At 38.9% G+C, this 16,035-nt stretch overlaps 1 protein-coding gene and 1 pseudogene across 1 annotated transcript in view; one reads left to right on the top strand and one right to left on the bottom strand.

The window, feature by feature from the left end:
- Positions 1 to 8,018: 8,018 nt before the first annotated feature.
- Positions 8,019 to 8,135, bottom strand: LOC129411481 (5S ribosomal RNA; annotated as a pseudogene).
- A 6,817-nt stretch (positions 8,136 to 14,952) lies between these two features.
- The window catches only part of palm1b (paralemmin 1b), a 46,153-nt gene continuing 45,070 nt past the window's right edge, over positions 14,953 to 16,035 (top strand). The window contains exon 1 of the mRNA XM_020921924.2: positions 14,953 to 15,285. The gene's annotated coding sequence lies outside the window, so the exon portion shown is untranslated. The remainder of the gene's footprint in view (positions 15,286 to 16,035) is intronic.

Genomic DNA, 16,035 nt, shown 5'->3' with positions numbered 1-16,035 from the left:
AGCTTTGTCTGGCATATACAGTGGAACCTTCCAGGCAAAGTGAAAACATCTCAATGGACACAAAAAGGACAAGCATCTCAACCACAAAAGTTATATATTGCACCTTTAACTCACTTTTTTAAGTTGGTACCAGTTTCAGATAAAACAACGGCATAACTTAAATTTAAGGATTTATTTGAGGTATTTGAGGATTATTTGACGTAATACCTTTTATCTTCACAAATTCCCAAGACTGGTCAAGACTGGGCTGAGAACCACATCTATATTCAGGCACTTATTGATAGGCTTACTGCATATCCTTATACATACACGTGCTATAATGGCATTGTTATGTTCAGATCGAATCAATATTTGACATGAGGGAAATATTGCCTCATATATTGATCTTGCAGCGAGTAAAATGATCCGAATGACCCTTTACAATCCTACTCCCTTATTCATAAAACTACGAGCTGAAAAAAAAGCGATATAAGCCCTTAAAGCTTCAAATCCTCTTTCTGTGCATGTAGGAGTTCAAAAGGCGCTGGCAGTTTATAGGCAGAAGGTACAGCGCAGAGCAGATAAAAGGGACGTGTTGACAATAGGCTTTTGTGATGGTCAGCAGTGCAGAATTGGCCTCAGTAGAATGTCAGCACTTTTCCCTGGACATTTGGTTAAATATACACACGCCTTGGATTTAAATGTGCTGAGGTTAGGGACTTTTGTGATTTATATACAAAGAAATGGCAACAAACATGCAATAGTTTAAAGGGCCCATATTACGCTATTTTTGCATCTATATTAAAATAATATTTACTAATCAAAAATGTACCTGGAGTTGTGTTTTGTTTCATTCACACATGTTTAACACACAAACTCTGCATATTTCTTGTCTTAAACATAAAAAAATTCAGTTCCACCTTGTGATGAGGTAATACAGGATGTGCTCCACTGTGTTTTTAAACGCCACACACCTTCAGTAGAATAGAATTTGGATGATTTCAGGTCTGGAATTGGCCAAAAGGTAAAAGGTAGCTGTTTTATGACATCACAAGGTGGAACAGAGCATTTTGAGCTTTGGAGATGTATATATAGATGTCAGAGGTGGGACCAAATTGTTGTTTTGCAAGTAAGTCTCAAGTCTTTGACCTCAAGTCCAAGTCAAGTCCCAAGTCAAATACAGGCAAGTCCAAATCAAGTCTCGAGTCAGTGGTCCATAAGTCCAAGTCAAGTCCAAGTCGTCTGCTTTGTGCTTAAAGTCATTTCAAGCCTTTAAACCAAAATACCAAATATAGCTTAGATTTTTGCTATTTATATGAATTTTAAGATAATTTGTACTTATAAAATCATAGTATATTTACATATGAGTGCTATTTTTTCCTTTTTAAATGTCTTGATTAATGATTCACTAATCTTAGTGAATTATTACAGTCAGAATAGAAAGAATTTAGATTTAAAAATGCTTCTCAAGTCTTCTAAAGTCACAGGCCTCAAGTCCGAGTCAAGTCCCAAATCACTGACCTTCAAGTCCAAGTCGAGTCCCAATACCAAGACCATTTTATCAGGTTAAGTCTCAAGTCCAAAGAATTGTGACTCAAGTCTGACTCGAGTCTAAGTGACGACTTGCAAGTCTCCACCTCTGGTAGATGTCGGCATAAAGGATTACTCAAACATGTGTGAATGAAACAAACACAACTCCAGGTTTGTTTTTGAGGAGGTAACAACAATATAACCTGGCTTAAAGCTTACAAGAGTCAATTTGGTGTAATATTGGACCTTTAAATCAAGATGCAGATACAGAACTTCAAAGAAGACGCTTTTTCTTTCTTTTTTTTTTTTTTTATCAAATCAAATGATAATAACAGAATTTATAATCCACCCATTTACATTTCAGATTTGAATGATATGGTTAAATCTTCTTAATGGTAAATGGTAAATGGTCACATTTTTCTATAGCGCTTTTCCACCTTCAAGGCACTCAAAGCACTTTACAACAAGGAACCACTCACCCATTCACACACATATTCACACACCAGTGTACGCAGACACTGTTAATTTAGCCTATAAGAGCCAAGCGTTCCCTATCAAGCATGTGTGTGTGTGATATCATATGAGCTAAGATTCTTTAACAATACAAACTGGTCCTTTGACTTCTTATACAAAACTGTAGAACTGATTCTGAGCTGCTGGAACCACCTCTTCATATATTTTAACACATTTTGAACCCATATGCATTTATGTGCAGAGCTGTGGGCGGAGATACACTGTAGGTGTAAACTTTAAATTTCAGGGCACTCAAGCAGCAAATGCATGTGAATACGAGATAACTCAAACATGCATGAATCAATTTAAGCACAACACTGAACCAGCTAATGGCTCAGGGAAAACATTATCATATAGGTAAAAGCTGAAAAAGTACATTTTGCTTAATATATGATGTAACGTAATTAATTATTAATAGTAAAATGACAGGAATGGCAATACACATTTTGTTTTTATGATGTGTACCAGCCACACTTAAAGCTTTCAGTGAACTTTGTAAGTTTGTGTGTGGTATTGTGCCAGAGCTGGAGGCAAAGTCTGACATTTGCGAAAGACCAGCTTCACTGAATCAAGACGCTACAACTTCCATCAATGACAACAAGGTTATAGCACTGAAAACTACATATTAACAGCTTTAAATAAAATGTTTTGTCCAGGAACATTCTTCAAATTTGTATTTGTGACGGCGAGAAAAATCTGTAAGCATTTTTATCTTGCAATCAAAATATGTAACCTAATTTATGACGAGTTTATGACAATAGTTACAGGTAAAATACAAAACAAAATTTACATCTACATGGTAAAAGATGCCAATAAAGGTTTTTATACATAAAGACTTGTCTATATATTAACAATACAAAAACAAATGTAGCTTAAAAAGGAGAGGAAAGTAGATAAACTTAGAAACTCCTAGTTCAGTTACCTCATGTACTTTATACTACACAATACACAATTCCTTGATCAAATTCCTTGTTTATCTTACCATTTCTTCATTCATGCATATTAGCTTATACAACAATAATAATACTGTAATAATTCCCCCTGATCTCTGATCTAGAAATCAAATACAATACAGTATAGTCAAATATTAAACATTTCGGAAGTAAAAATGAAAAGGTAGTATTAGGATTTGTTGTAGTAGTAGTAATATTTTTATAACTGCAGTGAACAGTGTACAGTGGACTACCAAAAGTACTAGTGTAGTGCAGCTAGAAGTAATTAAACTGATCCTCCCAAACGACAGATTTAAGCCGGATTAATTATCTTTTTGTCTTTTTACTTTAACGCAGGATTATTTGCAGATTTGAGAAACACTCATGGGCATGCAGGCGGTGTGTGTGTGCGTGTCTGTGTGTGTGTGAACAACAATAAAATGTTTGCAGACACAGCCTTTTTACCATTTTACAGGGAGGGCAAATATGTTTGTAGTGTCTCATGCATAATATCCTCCAGCATATTAAGGGTACTGGGACAGAAAGTGGGTCAGACTTTTAAACACGTTATTCTGTGCCAGGAGTCAGAGTAAACCCGAGCACCGGCCTTCTGCAAAATGTATGAAGCTTTGAACAGACATTTGGAAGACACTACCTTTTCAACAATATATTATACGTTATTGCGTTGCCCAGATTTATCTCCTGTAATGCTACCGGGTCGAGTTGCAAGTTAGATCTGCGGAAAGGCAACCCCGCTCACAGTGGAAAAGCATGTTGCAATAAAAACCTGTAATTGAATAGATGCAATGCAATTAGATTTAGACTTAGACAAACTTTATTGATCCACAAGGGAAATTACTTAGACACAGTAGCTCGCACATCACACAGTATTTTAATAACAAAGAGAAAAAATATAAATGGTAATAATAAATTCTAAATAAGTATGAAAAAGATAGCAAGAGACTGATGTCAAATAACGGATAATTATATAAATGTGTATGTATAAGTCAAAATAAAATATAAAATAAGTAATAAAAATATCTCAGCTATATATTCAAGAGGTCGTAAGGGAAAAAAAGCAAAAAAAATATATGATGATTGACAGGACATAGGGTTATCTGTTACATAAGGGTGAGTTGTGTGGAGGATCGTATGAATTACATCTTGAACGGTGATCGCTGTATAAGTATAAAACATCCTTAACACAGGAGGTACAGAACACTTGCATCTGTCATGTAAATCACTTTTTACCAAAGACTGCGTCGCAAAAGATTTTTCTGGGTCGCCTTGTTACAGTCTGCATGTAAGTCTATGCAATATACATATACATACATCTCCGCGCAACCCCAGTCCCCCCATTTTCTGTGGGAAACAATGATTACTGTTTTTCCTTGTTTAAAACTAGAGTACCGGTAATACTAATTGTTCAGAGAGACACGATCACTCAGGCAACACTACAATATTCTCATTAATGTTCAATAATGGTCACAAATTTAAAGCAGGAAAAAACTGAGGAACTCAAAATGTACAAAATAATTAAAAGCCTTTAATACAGATACAGATACAGATACAGATACAGATACAGATGGCACTAAAAGGACAATTCTGCACAATTTTTGCATATCCAAGTAGCACTCCTGCCCTCAAAGCTTTGCGTATTCACAAATTTATTTAGCAATTTTCAAATAATGTCTATTGATTTGGGTCGCGACGATTTGTGACTTTTAAAATATGGGTCCCCAGAAAAAAGTTAGGACAACATTGATGTAAATGTCTACTAATGAATCCACATCAAACCTGTTTTGTTTGGGCAGTTTGGAGCAGCTTCTCGGGGCTAACGTGTATTGTAGGGTCATGACTGAATGCTGAAATGTAAAATAGCAATTTTTTTGGAAAGGAGACTGTGATGTGAGCTGCTTCTAATCATTTTGGCTCACCTCTGCTTTAAATGTGTTGTTAGTTTGTAATTCTGTAGTTTCTTATAGCGTTAGTTCAGTTTTAGATCTTTTTATAATCCATGTTTTGACCTTTGACCTGAGCCATTTTAAAAAAGACTTTCTAAGATGTCTGTTGTTTTATATAGGCTGGTTGGAGTTTAAGCCATAAAAATCCTACTTCCATGTCAACTATTTTTTGACATTGTACTTGATGTGAACGGCTTGAAAATCACTCAACTATACCAAAGACATTGTTCCATTTTACAGCACCAATCTGGAGTGCATTGGAGCTGTCTGGAAGTCAGAGAATCTTATAGGAATCTAGCATTACATATGACGACTACACCGCCCCACAGCCAATTAGTGTGCTTGGGTAAGTGTGTCAGTGTGTTACTCCCTTTGTAGACCCTGTAGGCTATCGAGGCTACGGCTCATCCTTACTCATGCATGAGACTACACAGACATGTCAACCCAGCCATGCTCTGCACTGTATTCAACGCTTTTATGTCTAAGCCTGAAATAATCAGCCACGTTTGCAGCCATGTACGTGTAATTTGGTGAGTGTATGAGCAAGGATGACATCTTAATAGTAATATAGTTTATTCGATTGTATATGGAAGCATTTTCAGTGTGTTTTTGAATGTTTTGGTGTGCACCAGTGAATAAGGAATAGGCCATATCTACGATGGGACTGTTTAGTGTGACATATATGGTCCAACTGTGCTCATTTCTACACACACAAGCTGCAGAAATATGGACTCAGCATCTGAACCTCCTGATCCTGTATGCATGTTTGGTAGAGGGGATGATTGTTTCCATGGAGATTTTATTGCTCTGCCTGGAATGTTCCCCAGTATGACATTAAATTTTTAATGTACAGGGTCATGCATGAAGACAACTGTGCACAGTAGCCCCTGCTTATATTAGAACTGTTTTTCAACATGCTTTTGAGCAGTGAAAACATAAATGATGTAGAGCATTACAGGCAAATCAATAATATCTCCATGGAGACAAGCAGGAGGGGGAAATCCAAACCAGAGAAGTTACATAGTGCACCTTTAACTAAAGACTAGTCAGGGGTAGATACTATTCCACACTAAATACCGTATCCATTTTCCTATTGTATATTTTTGGTAAATGGTAAATATGTATAGCAGGGATATAACGATATCCAATAATAATATATATTGAAGATAGTAGAGGTGTAACGATATCCAAGTGTCACTTGGATATAGTCATGGTATGAACCTCACTGTATGATATTTCTTATGATATCGTGGGAAAGCTCACAATATGGTGGGGAGGCTCATGATTAGGGATGTAACAATATCACACTCTCTCGGTACAATGTTTTCACGATATACATCTCACAGTACTAATATTTATTGCAATATTTTTTATTTCCCTCTGTCTTTTTTTGAGCTATTGCTGCACCATAACTCTTAATTTAAGCAAAGAGACTTGTAATGCAATATATTGTGATGGTTCATGATATTATTGTGAGAACTTTGACATTACTATATAACAGTATTTTGGTTATTGTTACATTCCTAGTAGAAAGGATAGTTTTTAAAATACCCTGACAAGATTTTGGTGTGGATTATTACTGTCATAATCCCAAGAATTCAAGCAAAAAACATATTACTTCATGTTGCTGGACTAAAATGAATCATGGGATATGTAGTTCCCTATGTTTATTAGCTGTTGCTACTACAAAACCATGTATTTAAGCAAAAGAACTTGTGATTCAATATATTGTGACAGCCCACGATATTATTGTGAGACTTTTAATTGTACGGCATCACGACATTTCACACGCAAAGATCCACTCACTGATTCACACACACATTCATACATTAGTGTGCAGAGACACTGTAGGTGGACATTCATCTTTGGGAGCTGGACTCACACCGCCAACCTGTGGGTCAGTGGATCTTACAATGATGTTTATGTCAAGAGCGGGATTCGAACCACCAACCTTCAAATCTATCCCCAGAAAGCTCATATTATAATGCGATGCTACCTTATAAACAGCACTGCACTAATCGACCAAAATACCATGCTGAAATTCAATTGGTCCTGGTGTTATTACATCACCACTAAACCAGGTGAAGGAGTCGTGTCAAGCACTGATCTCACTGAAAAGGCAAAGACAAACAGAGGACATATTTATCTGATGTTATACAAAGGTACGTGTCCAAAAGTCTATGTATTTTTACTCCTGTTGTGTAGTATCAGCACGTATCGAGTGACAAGGCAAACAGGCTTTTAGTTGAGCGCAGAGAATGTTCAGTGTCAGCTGTGTAAAGGAGGATTGTGCTGAAAGGTGAGAAAATGTCAGGTCTCCAACTGAGCAACACCACAGAGCTAATACAATATATGTTGGAGTGTGCTTTGGTCTGTGGGGAGCAGGTACTTAAAGTTGAGATCCTGTGGTGTGAGACAGAACATTTTTATTTATACTTTTACTCTTGAATCATTAAACCTGGATTTTATCAAGCAACACAACATTGCTAATAAAAAGTTTGGTGTAAAAATATAATTGCTCAAGCCACTCTACTCTTTATGCCAGTGCAAACCTGGATGAAAGTTGTTTGATATGTGCACTGCATATGGCTTTAGGCAAGGCAAGTTTATTTGCACTACACATTTCGTAGCCCAAGGTAATTCAAAGTGCTTTACAGAATAAGAAAGACATTCAAATCACAGTACATTGGATTCTGTCCAAAAACAACAACACTTATTAAATTCCCTACTGTGGAGTCATGATTTCAAGTAAATTTTTAGATATAAACAATGGCCAAACTGGGAAAAATAATTTATTTTTTTAGTGAATCTTAAACCTAAAGATCTTAAAGGTGCATTGTGTAACTTTTCTGGTAAATAATAATAATAATGCATTAGTTTTATACAGTGCCTTTGTCAACACTCAAAGATGCTTTAGAGCATTATTCATTTACTCCATACCCGGTGGTGGTGAGCTACTGTTGTAGCCATAGCTGCCCTGGGGCAGACTGTGAGGCTACCAATCTGCGCCATTGGCTCACACACACACCACTTTCATACTAGGCAATGTGGGTGAAGTGTCTTACCTAAGGACACAATGACAGTTTTTACAACTGGCGCCCCCCTGTGGCACCTGATTTTCCCAGTGGTCTCCCATCCAGGTCTGACCAGGCCCAGCCCTGCTTACCTTCTGAGAACTGATGGGATCAGGCTTTGACAAGCTGGTGTGGCCACAAGGGTCTGTCAAATGCTTTTCTCCATGGAGATGTTATTGCTTTGTCTAGAATGTTTCACAGTATGGCATTAAACCTTTCTATCACTATGGAGACCAAACCAGACCAAGTTACAGGTCAGATCTGTGGACAGGCGGCCCATTCACAGTCAGGCTACGTTTATATGATGACGGCCAGGTATGCATGCCAGGTATTTTTGAACTATAAATCTACCTGTAATTGAATAAATGTAAGGTACAGCTGTTTAATGTTTTACTGTGAAACATTCCAGACAAAGCAAGGGACTCTCAACCAGAAAAGTTGCACAATGCACCTTTAACTGTTTTAGTATTTTAAAATTAGTGGCAAGTGGCAGAACCCCAACCAGAAACGTTACACAGTGCACCTTTAAATCCCAGTCTAAATCATTACATGCAAGATGGCTTCAGTAACTCTGACTCTGAAAAGATTTAAACGCCAGTGTCAGATATCCGCATGAGGATATGTCTGCCATTGTAACACTCAAAAGCAAAAGTAATAGAAGTGCCAATTGTCCTTCTCTCCTGTGTGTCCCTGAATGCGTCATGGCTCTTGTCTCTGACCTGCATCATTCTCTCATTTACACACTGTCACATCTGATGCCAGGTCCTCTCGCCAAAGAATGCTCTGACAGAGGCTAAGAGGGATAGAGGTTTCAACCCATCAATCTCAAGACTGAATAAGGACCCAACTGTACAGGCTGAGCTGGCTTGAACTGGGTATAAAATGGACATTAAACCAAGACTAGATTTATTTAAATTTAAAGGGCCCATATTATGCAGTTTTCGGATTTATATTATAATGTTGTTTCCTCATCAAAAAAACATACCAGGAATTGTGTTGTGTTTTGTTTCTTTCACACATTTAACACACAAAACCCGCATATTTAGGCTGAGTTCTTCTCTTAAACAGAAAATATCCTGTTCCACCTTGTAATATCATGTGTGTTTTTCAACTCCATGCACCTTCACTAGAGTAATTTGGATAATTTCAGTCCTAGAATTTCCATTGTCTACTAAACAAAAGGTAAATGGTAGTTGTTAACTTGAAAATCATTTCATGACATCACAACAGAGCAGCAGGACAGAGCATTTTGAGCTTTGAAAATGTAAACAGGCTAAGAATAAATGTAATAAACATGTGCGAATGAAACAAAACGCAACTCCAGGCACCTGCTTTTCTGCATCAAGATAGAAAACGTGAAACATTTGTCATGTGGCAGTTCCTCCATCAGAAACGTTACATGGTGAATCTTTAAAATTCCTGTATTAGAATGACTTTAACTGCAAAAAAATGAGAATTGTACACATTTCCAAACCACTGATTAGAAAAAGGGATTGAATTTCTGTTTGTGTGGGTGTTTAGGCAGTGACAGTAAGCATTCAACTAATGAGGCCAATGCTTCTTTTCCCTGTAGTGGAAAACCCAATTGTTCAGTATTCAGTCTTCATTACAGCTACAGCGCCATGGCAACTCACTGGCGTCCATTTATAGAGATTGAAAAAGACAGAGACATCAAGAACGCGGCATTATAATCAAAATTGCTTCAGATCGAGACTAGACGCCGTGGCTGTATTATTTATGCGGAGTTTAGTATCATGGCGCCGCGCAGAAGAACAAAGATTAGCGGAGTGGGAGACAGGATGAAACGCAGGAAGGAAAAATGCTGAATTTAACGGACGTCGAGGAAAAGAGGAGACGGTTTGATGTTTAGTAAAAGAGCTCATTAAGTGACAGGGCAAAGGAAGTGCAAAGTTACTATGGTATTCATCCTTCTGCTTCCACATGCCAGCAAGGGGTCGTAGGATACACAGAAATATCCAGATACATATACATTCAAATATTAAAGCTGCACTGTGTAACTTTTCTATTGGGATGGTGCTTCTTCTCTGTTTGATATATTATTGATTTGTTTGAAGATGTTCTACAGAAGTTACCAGCCAGAACTACACTCTTTGACAAAACTTTACAAAGACTATTCTAGATTCCTGAAGGTGTGATTGACAGGCAGAACAACCAATCAGAACATGGCAGCTTACCTTTAAACAAAAATTGTGAAGAAAGTAACAGAGGAATGAGAAACAGCTCAGATTTCTGCAGAATACACAATCAAAGCACCAAACTCTTATTTATCTCAGATCAAAGAAGTTATATATTTTGTTCAGGATGATACAAGAATTTTGGAAAGAAAATTTTGAGAGAAATGTGTTACAAATTAGTGGCTGTGGTTGGACTGTCACAAGTTTGGACAGAAGTTTTTCACTCTATATTGTCCTATTCCAGACTCTTCTGTATTCAAACAGCATGTACACTTGGCAGCCACAGAAGGTCATTAAACTTATTATTATTATTATTATTATTATTATTATTATTATTATTATTATTATTATTATTCAAGTACAGGTGTTTTTACTGGTTAAAAATGACAAAGAGAAAATTCAGTTTGTCGACTGGATAAAAGTTAGTTTGGTTGAAGACGTTTCGCAGCTCATCCAAGCTGCTTCTTCAGTTCTGGTCAGACGCTGGTGGACACTTCCTTATATCTGCAGGGAGGAGCTAACTAACTGAAACTAACACACCTACTTGTTTACAGTTTCTGTTTGTTGGTTAGGCCTATTGACTTTTACAGCCATGAATTGTTATGCTAATTGGTTAAAAATGACTTAAAACATTCTTTCTGTGAGTGGGTTTGACTCTCAACATATTTGACCTGTAACTTGATCTGGTGGTGTGATGTTGCTTGTTCCCATGAAGATAAAACAGTTTAATCCCAATACTAAGAACCATGTAGACAAACAATAACATTTTCATAGAGATCACCAGAAAAGTGACACAGTGGACCTTTGTAAAACATACTGTATGTTGCTGGAGTAGCTGTACAAAGCAAAGAATGCATGTTGCTTGTATGCAATGTTCACCTTCTATCTGTGACTATACACGTTCTCCCAGTGTCTGGGTTTTCTCCAGGCTCTACAGTTTCCAATTCATGCACAGCAGGTAAAATCCTCCAGCTGAGATAGTGCTGACCAAGCCTAACCCAAGATCTTTAGATGGGTCCCCACACATCGAAGGATCAGGGTCAAATGCAGACCACCACTTTCCCAATGTAAAGTGTACGTTAAAGACTTCCACATATTATCACCTAATATGACACAGGAACATTATTTTCAAAGTTGTGTTTCAACTATGGCTGGAAAACTACTGACATGCTGGCTGAGGTCTAAAGGAAAGATTCAAAAAGATTTCAACGTTTTGGCATTTCTTTGGCCCAGTGCATTGTGGGTACCCCAGGATGGAGAAAGTCTTTATATTTCTCTCCACAGGCTTCAATCTGCTTTTCAACCCTTTTCCTTAAGCTTCGCCATTCACTTCTCCACCCCCCTCTTCTATCCCCCTTCTCCCCACTGCACCCCGTCGTGGATTTGCCCGAAATTTCAAATGAGTTGTTACCATTTTGGGGCGATTTGAGTGGGTCCATGTTTATTCATGATGGAGGTTCTAAGTGGGAGATAAAGAGGCGACTGCTGAGCTGGTGCCTTGAAGGTTTAGAGTCGGGACGTGTGCAAAACATTTACAGGGAAATGCTCTGAAACATATGAGGAAGTTTACAGTGATCCAACAGAGCAACAAATCAAAAACATGGAAATTATATGGTTTCTTGTTGGTAATTTAGATTCTCAAAACTGTGTAACTGTGCACACAACATACACGACTATCAAAAGCATGAACTAAGAGTTAAAGGTAAAATATGTAACTTCTCAGGGGGTCTGCCTCCTGCTTGTCAGTATAGAGATGGCGAGGAGAAAGTTCAGTTTGTCGAGTGGACAAAAGTTAGTTTGGTTGAAGATGTTTTGCAGCTCATCCAAGCTGCTTCTTCAGTTTTGCTCAGATGCTGGTGGACACTTCCTTATATGTGTCTGCAAGAAGGAGCCACCTAACTACTCTGAAACTAACAAACCTACTTGTTTACAGTTTCAGTTAGTTAGTTTGGCCTATTGACATGTACTGGGTGTGGGGTCTAATTAGCATGACAATTCAAGGCCATAATGGAGCTTCCACACCTCTGGACCTGACCTGGCTACACCTGTTGTTCTCTTGTTTGTTTTGAATTACTTTTGAGGATGGAGTTGTAAATAGGAGACAGATGATGTCTGAGTCCCCTATTTCTGTTTAGAGAAGGATTTTATTTCTTTAAAAAAACAAAAATAGCCTTTAACTCCCCTCTCAAACCAATTCTTTTCTCTGGCTAAAATCTGTACTTCGTTGTCCTCAAATGAGTGGCCAGTGGCTTTTAAGTGGAGATGTACAGCAGACTGAGTTTCACTATTGCTCTTTCGTCTGTGTTGGTACATCCTCTTGTGAAGTAGCTGTTCAGTTTCTCCAATGCAGCGTTCACTGCAGTCTTCACTGCACTGAATGGAGTGGACGTCTTCAAACAAACAAACTTTTGTCCAGTCGACAAACTGAATTTTCTCCTTGCCATGGATTCTACCTGGGCAACTGAGGGATTCTTCACACAGTATAGAGATGTTATTACTTTCCCTGGAATGTATAATGGCATTAACTGTAACTGTTTCAATATAAACTTAAGAAACAGACATTCTTACTGTGGGTGATGTCACCACTCCACAGATCTGTCCTGTGAACTGGTTTAGTCATTAGCTTGTTTCCATGCAGACAGACACATACTATGGAACATTCCAGGCAGTACAAATAGCATCTCTATGGTGACAAGCAGGTGGCAGACTCTCCACTAGAAAAGAAAATATATAAAGCATTGTCAAGTTATTAATCTCTTTGCTTCTCAAATAGAGAGTAACAAACTGAAAAACTGTTATCTAACCCTCGTTATCGGGATTGACATTGTGTGAAAATGTGAGAAACTATACTGTGAGAGGCTCCAACTACGTCAGTTCTTTCTGGTCACACTGTATTAAAATAAACCTCAGATTAAAGTCTACCAAAGCTTCAGACAGAGCAGTGCCTACAGTTAGCTTCACACCCGCAGGGAATATTGATGACATCTAGTCCAAACTAGAATATATCTGAAGTCAAATTTTGTATACTCATGCACAATAATTTCTCCAGAGGATCTCTACTTCATTCTTAATCTTTAATTCCATTTTATATCATACTATTTCTTGTGCCTAAGGAGGGGTATACTAAATCACAAACTGAACCCACTTTAATACAGGCAGGATACTAGTTATTCCCACACTTCAACCCACATTGCACACATGATCTATACTATGATATATTTAAACTCCAAAACTCTCCACCTGCACACATTTCTTTCCTCTGATTTCTAGAAGAGACATACAAAAATATTTCCGAATGAAAAAACATGACCACAACATGCCTGACCCACATATGTCATCTTTTTTTTTTTTATCAGACGTCAACACAGACAGCACACAGGAGGACTCAGTGGTTTCAATGGAGCTGCCTGTCTTTGTCTACTTGTCTCAGTATACCGCCATGCACCTGAATCTCCTAAAGGCTGAAACTGAATCCATTCTATCTGAAAAGGCCTCCTCAAACTACACCTCTCTTCATTATAGTACAGTCCCAGGACATTACCAACCATCCTGCTCTGATATATCTGACTGGTGTGTGTGTGTGTGTGTGTCTGTGCATGTGTGTGCGCGCTGTGCAGGTGCCAGGTCCCTAAAATAACAAGCTAAAGCAGGCTACAGCTCCCTTAACCTTGAGGATTGCCCTTGTGGTTTAGTTACCTCAGAAGAAATGGGAACGTGCTGTCTGTTTAATAGAGATAAAACTCGGCGTGGAGAGCTAACAGCATGTGAAGTCCTATTTTCAGTAAACGTACAAACATGGGCATACAGAGGGTGCATATAATGAAAACTGACACTTATCTGGGCTAAAGCTGAATTAGATTTTTTCAGGTTTGTAATGGAGCATCTGCATTTCTGTTTATTAGTTCTTAGCCCATGTTAAACAGGTTTGCCGCCATAGACAATGATTCAAAAGTCTATATGTAATGATCTATATTTGCTGTAAAAGTTGCTTGTGGCACAGTTGCAACACAACCAGAAGGTCCTGGGTTCAAGACCATGTGGGGCCTTTAAGTTCCTACTGTGTCTGGATAGGTTAGGTGAATATTTCAGCTATCATTCTAGTCTGAGAAACAATAATATAACAATATAATAATCGTTATATTTGTAAATATTTAGCCGAGACAAAAATATCTTCAAAACTTGTAAGCCTATTTCGAACATGGGTCCAGAATTGATAATAAAGCTACTCCACAACCTGTTTTCTGCCTTTTCTTTGCAAGACACTGCGCTTGAACACGAGCACCATCTAGTGGCTGCGCAGTGGAGATGCAGCTACGGCTTTGCTATTTTTGGATGCAGATGTGAAAACGTAATGTGGGTCAGTGACAATAGAAAACACTAAAGGCTGACATTGTATTTGGTGCATTTCATAGGGCATATGAGGACTTGAACTGATAAAAACACGTGTTCCCAAACCCACTGGTAAACATCTAGTCTATTAAGCGCGCATTGATGATTGTGTAACACCCATGCAATCCCAATGTAAGACTTATATACTTTTGGTCGGTAGGTGGAGTTGTGCATCAACGGACCAAAACACAGCTATGTATTCCTCTGTATGAACCCAAAATTAGGTTGAGCTTGTGTTTTTTCTGCAGAGAGGCGCCCGGAGCGTGGTATCGCGCGCGTCATATGATAAGCGCTCGTGGAGAAGCGCCAGCAGCGTCGGACCAACAGCCTATCTCCGTCACCGCGTGCACGCTGTCAGAGAGCCCCCTTTTTATCTCCAGCAGGCAGGGGAGGGGGCGTATCCTTCCCCCCCCTCTTTTCTCTCCCCTTCTGCACAGCGCTCCGAGTCTCCACACTTTGGTACACTACATACAACCTGCTACAGACGACGCCCAGTGCCGCCGAGACCAATTCGCTTTCGCTATTCTTCCAGTTGTTGCTTAGCGCGTTGGCATCACTCGCCCCAACAACACAAGGAGTGCCAGAGCGAGGAATAGGAGCGAAGAGGAGGGGTAGGAGAGAGGAAGAGGGGGTGTTAGGTTATTCCGAAGAAGTAACACTCAAAAACCAAGCCTGTTTTGGAAAAAGGAGGGAAGCGATCTGCGTCTGAGTAAGTCGTGATTTATTTTTCTTGTGCGTAAAGACTTGCCCTTTTTAGCTAGCTACAATATTTTGATTTCCCAAATGTCAAGTTTACCCAACCCCTCCAGCATCAATTGGAGGATGTTATAGGAGTGGGAAGGATAAAAACACGGCAGCATCAGTGCGCAAGGGTACGGTGCGTGACTGTCAACATCGTAAGACACGCGATACATTTAAATTACACAGATGACAGCTTATAGGGGATGTTTTAGGGACAAAACGTGACAAAAATGTTTAAAGACATGCCACTGGGCCTGTTTTAGTGTAATGTAGTGTTATGTTTGGTATCCAGGCCGACAGGTGTAACAGGACGTCGTGTTTACGCAGATGGTTTCATGCACTATTGATCTATTTTGGCATAGAAGCTTGTCGCTACATTAAAATCTGTGAAGGATGAGGTTGGTTTTGTTACGTTGGCGCCGTCCCGTGCATTGGCCGTGGCGCTGGGTTGTACGTGAGGGATGCTGCTGCACGGTGGCGGGCTGAGGAAGAGGAGAGAGAAAGAAGGGGAGTGTTGTGATGTGAGCGGTCGGATCCAACATGGCGCGCTCGGGATGATAAACCATGGCCATTACATACTCCTGTCTGGAATTTGCACTGAACAGAAGTGGAATCTCGTGGGTTTTGGAGAAAATTGAGCGCTTATAATGTGCCCAAGTCTCTTCATTCTCCACATAAGCACCACTTGACTCGACTCGCTTGAATAGCCATTATAATA

Source organism: Boleophthalmus pectinirostris, unplaced genomic scaffold (genome assembly GCF_026225935.1).
Source record: "Boleophthalmus pectinirostris isolate CB_2022bp ecotype Guang Dong unplaced genomic scaffold, ASM2622593v1 HiC_scaffold_10, whole genome shotgun sequence".
NCBI classification, from domain to species: Eukaryota; Metazoa; Chordata; class Actinopteri; order Gobiiformes; family Gobiidae; genus Boleophthalmus; species Boleophthalmus pectinirostris.
Note: the sequence above shows the minus strand (reverse complement) of the source record. Positions and strands in the feature narration are given on the sequence as shown.